We start from the raw sequence: 11,750 nt of genomic DNA on the forward strand, positions 1-11,750 counted from the left end.
GAGCAGATCAACAGTAAACTCAATAACCCACAACTGTATGGAACCAAGCAAAATAAATGTAAGTGAACATGTGTCCATTGTGGCTTGTGGATTACCCACATGTTCCTGCATGTTTCTACCAATTACCAGCTACAGAATGACAGTCATTCATGATTATGCAAGAACTGGAACCAGTGGTAACTCAATTTCGAGCAGTGGGTTAGGTTTTGCTTCTGCTAAGTCAGCTACTCAACATCACTGCAATGTTTAAATTTTACGGTACCAATTCACTATTTGTTGAATACTAAATGCTGATTGTTAATGCAAGTAATGTTATATTTACTGGCATTGTTCAGGAAATTGTTTTTTTTATAAGAGTTATTCATGCATCTTGTCTCAATTTTCTCTCTCTCTTTCTCTCATTCTCTATTTATCTCTCTCGCTCTCTCATCTCTATCTTTCTCTCTGTAATAAACACACAGTTTGAAAATAAACTTAAAACAATATGTAGAAAAATACATTATATCAGCTGACAGTGTATTCTTTATGGATAAAGCACACAAATAAAGTTTCTATGTAAGTACAGGAAAAAAATATGATACATTCTACACATAATCTTCCTTCTAGTCTTGTTCTTACATTTTTGTCATTATTTTTATATTTGACTTCTTGCTCTACAATAATTCAACACACACACACACACACTGCAATTATCAACTGGTCCTTATACATGAACTCACTCTTGATTTCAACATAATTATTTTAAACTTTGTGCCAAGATATTCACTATCGTTTTGTTATGGTTATGTTTGTATTATGTATATGTTATTTGCTTAGGAATCTAGACTTGGACTAGCATAAGACATGGAATAGAGATCTTAAATGAGGATAAATTGACTAAATATTTAATGATCTCATAGTTTGTCAAATATGTGCTTACTACCACTTACGACATTGTCAAGAGACCAAAGAGACACAAAAAGAAGACAGACATGGCAGAAATGATAAATTTCTTACCAGAAATGATAAATGAATATTCCCATATGCTAACAATGTTGCCAGTGCAGTGCTAGATCTACAAAATTTGGGCCCTATGTACAATACACACACTTGTGAAGGGACATGTCAAACCTTTTGCTGTTATTCAGTTTCTTCAATGTATGTGTGTGTGTGTGTATACATACATATATACATAGGGTAGAATCTCGTCATAGACGTCCGGAAGGGGGGGCTAGGGGTGGGTTGCAAGGCTTCCCTGAAAAATTAATGTCCACATAAAAATTATACATTTCCCACATAATTTTATATCAGTCACAGTAATTTGTTAATTATTATAAGGGCGTTGAAGGAACATGATAATTTCAGACTGAAGATGTTTTTTGAGGAAGCATCACTGTTATGGTGAAAAATATGCCTGGTTTGGCCCCCCTGGAAAAAATCCTGTGGACTTCCATGTACTCCTAGTTCCACACCACAGATCTAGGTTGCATGGTTAGAAAGAAATTAATGTTTAGTTTCTGGTATGGAGCATAAGTTATTAGGTGGAAACTTCTGCATTTTAACCAACTTTAAGTGAACAACAAATCCTTTCACGTTACAATGTTTTGATGGTATTTTAGTCTGCAGTGATGGACAAATTACTATGTTTCTTGTTTTACATACACATATTTGATTATGTAAAAGACATGGCAAGCCCCCCACCCCTGCCCCCAAAATTGCGTGGTTTTGCAGTTTGTAGATCCAGCACTGTGCCAGTGGTAAACACAGTGTTGCTGGTATTTCTTCCAATCACAATGGAAGTTTTCCATAGCAATTTGATTAGAATGGAAGCAGTAATAGGAATTGGTTGTTAAATATATATATAGTTTATTAAATTAAAACCTTATATAAAATAATTTGTTGGATTGATTTGGTGTTTTAAGTCCACTTTATGCACAGTAAGGCTAATTGGGACTGGACCTACAGTTTAAAGTGGGATCCGAACCACTATGTGCCTCCACCGGGTATCGAACCCGGGACCCCTTGGTTACAAGGCAACGACGCTACTACTGCGCCATCGGGAAGGCTAAAATAATTTGTGTTGTGTTGCATAAAAAACCTATCATTAACAACCATGTGAATAGTGACAGTGAGTCACTAAGATAAATAGGTAAATTAAACATTTTTACAAGCAAAGTGAAAATATTTAATACAAAAATTGAGAGTGAAATATGCTCACAAAGATGATATACACTGGACAGATTTCTAAAATGTTCCATTGTATGATATATCACAGATTTGCTTTAACATCCTGTTCACTAAATCTATGTCTGGTCTTCGATCTTCTGTTTCCGTGCAAATGATAGGAACTCTTGCTCCAATGTTGTCTGGCTTATGGTGTAGTCTTCTATTATGGGGAATGTCTTCTTCACTCTCTCCATTGTAGAAAACATCTTCCCCCATGAAAAGGATTGATCAGTTATGTGATAATGCAACAAACCCTGGAAAGAAAATAGTTGTATTACTGTTTGTTACATTGAAGAGTTAAATAAATATAAAATATTAAAAATATTTTTTTCATTAGTACAGTCTTTAACGCTATGACCAACTCTCAAACTGAAGTGGACAATCATTTGTTTACTCCTCTCGCTGTCACCACAGATGAACATTTTCCTCTTTGCTTGTGCCCGACTGCCACTGTCTTGACATATTTACAACTTCCGTCCCTTTCTTCATCATCAAAAAATTCAACTTTAGATATTACATCTCTGCTTGCATTGTGTATAGTTTTCTCCTTTATGGTGCCATAAACAATCGCACTGAACAAATGTGACAATGATGAAGGATTGCATGGCAAGCAGCTGATTGCATCACCCATTGCCGCTTTGCTTACTTAGGGTTGAAATTGCCATGACAGAGCCACGTTTTTTTCTCTTCTTGGTTGAGTTATACAAATATATTGTTTTAATTTACTTCCTGGTTCTTTGTGTGGCTTTATTATAATTGTTCTAGGACAAAATCCAATGCTATCTCAGGTCAGATGTGAATGTGGAGGAGATGTGAATGTACTATGATTCTAGAAATAAAACCAATTTAATACAATTCCAAATGCTTGAAGATTCTGGCTTGATTATCTCAAGAAAGGGTTTTCTTAATTTTTTTTTTCCAGATTTGTCTCCGCATTGCATTCTTTCGAGCTATGAATAAGTATTTGAAAATGAGTTGCTGATTTCAGTTTTTGAACTTTCATTAATCCAACATGCCAGAAGTTTCAAGGGGAGTGGAGGTTGAACCTTTAACCCTTTCCAGACAGGACTTAGAATATCAAATGTTCCTGAGGAAAAAAATTGCTGTTTTTAAAAAAAAATCGTGGAAAATATGTTATGCACGTTATTATTTAACATTTTCCCCTTAAAATCTACAATTCCTCTTTCCACAGATATATATATATATGTTACATTTTATATAAATTTTCTCACATTCATGACTTTTTTCTGTAACAATTTTTTGAAAGTAAAGAAAAAAGTATAACATTGCATAATGTTAGTGGAAACATATTTTGGATAAATAATAAAAATCATAATATTTATTCATCCGTTGACAAATTTTGCATGGGTATGGATTTCGTCAGATACATGAAAATATAATAAAAGCTAAGGTATACAGGCTATTACAGTATAAGAACAAAAATTTTTACATGCTTCACATATGTTGTTGGATCGAGAAATAAAAGACTCGCTGCTAATATCCTTTTGACTATATTCTCAAGAACATGTACAGAACACAGTAAAAAACATGACAATCTTCATACTTTTTCTGCGCGGGATGACCGTAATATAACACAGCATAGAACAAGCAAAATACTGCACAGGCTATTGCCCGGAAAACAGAGTAAACAATATTGCCAGGTGCCAACTCACATAATATCTAACATCCTCCCACCTGAGTTGGCATATCAAACAATAATAGTTTCTTAGGTAATTTTATCTCTCTCCCACTACGTGTGGTACAAGGTTTGGTTTCAGTGGGAGGGAGAACGTCTTTCTGATTTTTCTTTTTGGTTTGTGGTTTAGGTAATGAACTCTTCATTGCTTCACCCTCCACTGCAGTCACCTCCAATGGATACAATCTCTGTACAGGACGAAGTAGTTCACCATGGCAAGTTTTCAGACGTACCAATCTTGTCACTTGATCCTTACCTGGAAGAATCTCAGTTACACAACCCAATGGCCAATTATATCTTTTCATATTGTCAAAACCAATCAACACAATATCTCCTACCCTGACAGACCCACATGCTCTGTTTATGGCCTTTTGCGTTAACTGTCCAAGATACTCATTCCTGAAACGATGCCTGATATCTTGTCTCAACTTCTGACAGTAACGGAGACGATTGTTGAGCATTGAAGAATCCACATGGTCACAATCAGGTACACCCGTCTCCCTGATTTCTTGTAAGAACATAGCAGGTGTTAGAGGAACTAATTCTGTCTCACTTTCATACATGTAGGTAAGTGGGCGTGAATTAATTATGGCTTCACAGTCACAGAGGATTGTTGTCATTTCTTCGTAGTACAAAACTGATTTTCCGAGTGTTCTTTTCAACAAACCCTTCAGGACACGAACCAATCTCTCCCAAAAACCACCCCACCAGGCTGCACTGGGTGGAATGAACTTGCACTGGATTCGCTGAGCTGTGGAATATTCTTCAACTTTCTTCCAATCGAGTGTCATAAATGCATTCTCAGTTCCTCTGAAATTGGTACCATTATCACTGTAGATTACAGAGGGTCTGCCTCGCCTTGACACGAATCGTCTAAAGGCCTGGATAAAAATCCCAGTTGATAGAGAAGTAACTAACTCTAAGTGAATGGCTCTATATACTGCACATGTAAAAAGGCATATCCATGCCTTTTTGCCATCTTTAAGATAAACAGGTCCTGCAAAGTCCACACCTGTTACTTCAAATACATTAGCATCTCTAACTCGATCAGCTGGCAATGGTGCTGGAAGAGCTTGGATTGGTTTGGCTGCGTGTCTCCTGCAAGTAACACATTTCGAGAGCACTGAACGTACGGTTCTTCTACCACGAAGGATCCAGAAGTTCTCTCTTAAAATACTTAGTAATATGTTTACACCTGCATGACATGCTTTCTTGTGCCAATACATTATCAGCAATTTAACGACTGGATGTTGTGCTGGAAGAACTATGGGAAGCCTGAAATTTTCAGTATCTTCTCTGGCAATAATTTTGGTTTTCAAACGAATAATCTTGTCCTTGCCCTCATATGTGCACAAAGAGGAAAGGGATTTGTCATCCTTTGCTCGGAATGCTTCTTGTTGTATTAGTCTTAATACTGCATTTTCTGCTTCCTGAAGTTTGCGAACACCAAGATCTCCAGATCTATGATTCTGAGAATTTCTACTATTATACAAAAATCTTTTGATCCATCCAATGAATCTAATCACTTGGTTATAGTTAGAGAAGTATCTGTAATACCATCTAGACTCAGCATCTTGAGCTTTCATACTAAGCATTGTTGATGAAGGTAGCACGTTCCTTCTTTCTCTGTCAACTTCCTCCTTGTTGATAAGAAACTCCATCGGTGGCCACTCACACGGATCCCCTTTCAACCAATGAGGTCCCTCCCACCATAAGGATCTCAACAACTGCCTTGCATCACAACCTCTTGAAGGAAAATCAGCTGGATTCATTTCACTGGGATCAGAGAGTTTTCTAATTTCTTTAACTCTGTTCCCAACAAATACTCCCCAAACTCCTTCTCGTCGAATCCAAGTCAGCACCGTAGAAGAATCAGTCCAAAAGATAATGGAGTTATCTTTTAAATTCAAATGTTCTCGAATCCTGGTTGCTAGCCTTGCTCCCACCATTGCGGCAAGCAATTCTAGCCGAGGAATTGTACTATTCTTTGGAGCCACTCGTGCCTTTGCCTCAATCAATTGTACGCTAACACCTCTCCTTGTGTCAACCCTCATGAAAACTGCTGATGCATATGCCACTTTGCTAGCATCACAGAACACGTGAATGCTCATAGAGTTAAGCTCATTGGATTCAAAATCTCAGCCCATAAAACTTCTGGGTATCCTTACCTCTTTCAACATCGGCAATTCTCGTACCCAGTTTAAGAACTGTGTTCTTATTTCTTCACTAACTTGCTTATCCCATCCGAGCCCCTCTGCCCAAGTCTGCTGAAGTAACAATTTTGGTAGAAGAGTCACGGGACAAGTAAAACCTATAGGATCAAATATACGGTGTGCTACAGATAATATCACACGTTTCGAAACTGTCTTGAGCTCAACATCTTCAATGTCCAAATTAACTGTAAATGTATCAGCTTGATGATTCCAACTGAGTCCTAACACTGAAGTTGGGCTAATGTCCTCATCAACCCTTTGTGGGACTGAATACTCCCACCCTCTAAGGTCAAAACCTGCTACAGCCATAACTGCACGTGATTCTCTTATAAATTTATGGAGATTTTCGTGATTGTCTACACTGGTGGCACAATTGTCCACATAAAAGGAACCTCGTAATTTTAAAATAGTATCTTCTGTATAAGCTAAGTCTTCCTTCCCGAAATGACAACTCTGCAATGCTTGATCCAAATGATGTTCAATAACAGCACCCAACAGAAATGGACTGCTCGTAACACCAAACACTACACGAGTATGTCTGAATTCTTGAACCATTCCAGTATTAATATCATGCCACCAGAGAAATCTCAGGTAGTCTCTATTAGGGTGTACAGCAATTTGTAAAAAAAGCTCGTTTAATATCTGCTATAACTCCAATTTTTCCTTTCCGAAAATGTAGTAAAATATCAGCAATAAGAGCAATCAAGTTGGGTCCAGGTTCTAAACATTGGTTCAAAGACGGTTGTCCTTTTACTTTAGCAGAAGCATCAAACACTGGTCTAATTTTTGTTGTGTTACTGCTCTCTTTCACTACATGTCGATGGGGTAAGTAATGGCCAAAATTCTCTGTTTCATCCTCTGGAACCACCTCAATGACTCCCTCGGACAACCATTCTTGTAGCACTTCATCGTAACTCTGCAACAGATGTTCTTGTTTCAACTTCAGTGTAGTTGACCAAAGTCGTTTCTCTGCTAGATCTTTATTGGTGGGGAGAGGCGAACAATCTTCCTTCCATGGTAACTGTACTTCATATCTTCCTTCAGCATTGAATGTCAGTGTCTGCAAAAATTGTTCTTTGACAGCCCGTGTGTGTTCTTCCGCAGACTTCTTGGCAATGGGATCCTTAATTCCTATGGTATCCAGTTCCCACAGATCAGCTATGGCTTCACCAACATATAAATTCGATACCAACAAAGCTGTATCTGATTTTCTGTTTTCACCTGGAACTTTACCCATAAGTGTCCATCCCAGCTGAGTTTCCACAGCCACTAAACCACACTTTAATTTCACAACATGGCCAGTCAGTAATTTACCACAAACATCCGCACCAATAAGAATTTCAACTGGACCTTTCATCTTACCAGTATCTGTTAACCTTATTTGACTTTTGTTCAGCTCATTTAACCAAACACCTGGTGTTACATAAGGAATCTCACCACATATTGTATCTTGATCAAGAACATCAAATGTGCACGAATATTCTCTCTCAATGCTACATACCTTAACATTATAAACATTATGATTACAAGGACTAGACATGGTACCACCAAATAGCAAATGTATCAAACTTTGTTTGCCAATGGAGTTATAACCCATACCTGTTACAAGAGATTTGCATATATACGATTTTTGTGAACCTGTGTCAATAAGAACTCTCACATTCCTGCTCCTATTGTAGTTACCTTTCAAATCTACTACCAATGTCTGCATGAATACATGCGGATTTTCAAGTTGGTTTATCAGTGTATTGTTTACCTCAGCATTTGATTCTTTGCCTTCAGAATAATGTTCAGAGTCATTATCTTTGTCTGAAATATTAGGACACATCAATACAACATGCTTTTTCTTGCAAACAATACATTTCAAATTGGCCTTGCACTTCTTCGAAAAATGACCAAATTTTAAACATGCAAAACAATGCTTTTTATCTTTTAGAACCTTCTGTCTTTCAGAGAGAGACATTTTCTGGGCTTTAAAGCAATCATATGAACTGTGCTTACCACCACAGAACACACAACTTTTCTCCCTACCACCACTGACACTCAACAAATCTGTCGCACTGGGGATAATAGGCTGACGCGGTGGAGAACACCTTTTCTTCCGAACTTTCACTGCTGCACCATCCAATTCAAACCCAGCTGCTGCAAGGTTGATTCGTTCTTCTCCTTCCACTTCAGCTCGCAGGAATGACATCAAGGACTGCAGTCTTCCGGTCGGTGTTGTCTCATTATTTTCCTCAGCAGCAGACAATGTTCTTCTCTGCCACACACGCATCAAATCCTCTGGGGGACTGGACTCCACCAATGGAAACAGCATTGCTGCATATTTGTCGCTGGTAACACCCATCGATTCTAATGCTCGAAGTTGGGACTCCAGTGTGTCATACAAAGTGCTCAAACAAATTTTTTCTTGACGGTTCAACACCTTTTGTAACACCAATTTTAGCAGTTCACGCACGTACACTTCCATGAGCATATCATCGCGACCAAAACGTGATTTCATGGACTGCACAACTTTCGGGTAATTTTCTTTTGTTGGTGGAAAACTGTTCACAAGCTGGCGCGCACGAGAACCTTCAATTGTCGCTTGTATCAAATACTGAAACTTGTCCTCTGCAGGAATTGTATCATCTTCATCGATCTTCTTGAATTGTCCCCAAAAATGTAACCACTCTTTCAAGTCCCCTCCAAACTTCTTCAGTTCGATTTTAGGTAACTTGAATCTTCGATTCTTTACTTCCGAAAACGACTCGCCTTGACAGCAGTTTCCTTCCGACAACTTCAAAAAGTTCGACACTTCAATACGTCGCTTGTTGAACAAACACTGATAATCATCCGACACTGACTGTTCTTTCCCTAATTCATTTTCACTAGCACCCGATTCCAACATCAAATCAAAAACAGATATGTCAGCCGCATGCAGATCACTTGCCTTATTTTCAAGCAACTGGATATTTGCATGAACAACATTCCTGTCCGGAGTTTGCATCGCTAACTCATTTGCAATCTTCTCCGAAACACGTGTAAAAGCTGACCTAGCCACTGCACGGCTTTTCTTGAGACGATCAATGTCCGTTGACATTTTTCCGATATTTGCACTTACTTCTTCTCCGGTCCAACACAGAAAGAAAGACAGGCCCTGTAACGGTCGCCAATAAATGTTGGATCGAGAAATAAAAGACTCGCTGCTAATATCCTTTTGACTATATTCTCAAGAACATGTACAGAACACAGTAAAAAACATGACAATCTTCATACTTTTTCTGCGCGGTATGACCGTAATATAACACAGCATAGAACAAGCAAAATACTGCACAGGCTATTGCCCGGAAAACAGAGTAAACAATATTGCCAGGTGCCAACTCACATAATATCTAACATATGTGATAATGAAGTTTACATAAATTGTACATTATATTCACAATCTTAAAAACAATGAGAAACATATATACTTGCAGAATATATATAATACATTACTAGAGCCCGGAAGTTCAGGCATTTATTTTCGTTAAAATAGGCAGGCAAAAAGGCATTTATAATGTAGAAAATAGGCACTAAAAATGAAAAAAAGGCAAAATAAACCGAAAAAAGACACATTTGGAAGTCGCTTACTTTTATCTATAATTTCTGGCAACATGTTAAAATCTACATTGGGAAGAGCATTTCAATTTTCTCCGTCTTGAATGCACATAACTACAAGGTGTTTTTTTAAAGTTCTCAACATTCATTGATATTAGTCTGTCAGAGAGAATGTTTTTCATAATAGAAAATGATCTTTCTACTTCGACAGAAGTTATTGAAGCATACATAAAACAAGCTAATGTAGCTGGACTCATTTTGGTAACAGCATTTTCACCTTTTAGAATATCACAAATTGTTTAAATTGTTTCAAGTCCTCATTTGCACTCACTACCCGTTTGCACTTTTCCACAACAGCTGACTCCTTTTCTGCTAGCACTTCCATCATCTGCTGCATAGATTCCTCGTAGATTTTCATGGATGCTATAATTGTAATTGTCTCTGGCAATGCACCATAATGTGCAAAAATAAACTTGAATAGCACAGGAGTTTTTTTTTCACTTCATGAATTGAAGCCGCTTCATTTTCTGGAAGAGCATCTATCACCTCACTGATTTTTTCAAGGTTGTTAGCATAATATATAGCTCGTGATATCCAGGCTCCCCATCTGGTCAAGACTGGTTGCGGAGGTAAACTAAGCTCAGATGCAACTTCCTTAACTTTTCGGGTTCGAGAGGGAGATTTCAGAAATATCTTCTTTGTGTTCGAAATCAACCTGTCCACATCAGCAGTCAATCATGCACAAGAAAATGTTAACCGAAAGGCAATATCCTAACTGAGCATGAAATACATTTTTCTCACACTTTCTCCTTCAGCAATGTTGAAACATGCATGAGTTCAATATTACTTAAATAAGGCGAAAATTATTCACATAATAAACTGAAGAAAAATAAATGCCAACAACGTTTTTTGGGAGAAAAATAATTTATATAGGCTACACATTTTTTTTAAAAAAAATGACCAAATTTCGTTGAAAAAGGCAAAAAAAGGCATTATAATTAAATATAGGCGTGTAGGTGTAGGTAGGTGTACCAAATAGGCAAAATAGGCAAAATGAAAAGGCTTCTAAAAAATTCAAAACAACATAAAAAACGTATATCCGGAAAAATTTTATCAATATATGCAGTAGATAAAAAGAGGCATTTTGCCAAACTTCCAGGCTCTATACATTACATACACATACCCATATGTATAATGTATATGCATGATTTTTTAAAAATTAGAGATACATTATTGCTTCTATGACAGTATTGAATTTCTTTGTATACTTGATCCATGCACCCAGTCTAACTTATAGTTCATTAATGTCATGCAGAGCTCTGTCTGTGAGGTATTATTTGATTAGCTGCATTTTTTTCTTTAAGGGAGTGGTATCTTTTAGCCAAGAGGGAAGGTTGTTGTGGAATTTTAAACCTGCAGAATGTTGTGATCTGTCTGTCAGAGTTAATCTGTTAGTTTGGATATGGAAGTTTTGCCTTTGTCGTGTATTATGTCCATGAATTTCTTCATTTCTAAATTGTGTTTTGTCATTAAGTACATATATAATAGATTTATAAGCATACAGCGAGTATAAAGTCATAATTTTGTTTTCACGAAAGGCAATTCTGCATGTCGATCTGGATGGTATTTTGCATATAAGTCTAAGAGCCCTTTTCTGTAGTGTGAACACTATTTTTGTATGTACGTGAGCTGCTCCTCCCCAAGCTGTAATACAGTATTCTAAGTGAGAATAAATAGGACCATAATAAAGATTCATATTGATTTCCTTGATATTATATTGTGAAAGGATTTTCAATAGATAAAGATTTTTGGTGAGTTTATCACAGATATAATTTAAATTATCATCAATGATCAATCCTAGAAATTTTACATGGTTAGCATAGTCTAGTTCGTTTTCAACTAAGTAAACCGTCAAGTTATCAAAGTTCTTCTTGTTGCCAGGGTTAAAAATCATGAAATTTGTTTTTGATGGTTCACATTAAGCTATAGTGTTTAAGTACTGGGTTATTTGATAAATGGAGATGTAAGTTTGGATCTCTAATTGTTATTTTGTTTTT

This window comes from Lepisma saccharinum, chromosome 26, assembly GCF_977018435.1.
Source record: "Lepisma saccharinum chromosome 26, izLepSacc3.1, whole genome shotgun sequence".
In the NCBI taxonomy this organism is placed as follows: Eukaryota; Metazoa; Arthropoda; class Insecta; order Zygentoma; family Lepismatidae; genus Lepisma; species Lepisma saccharinum.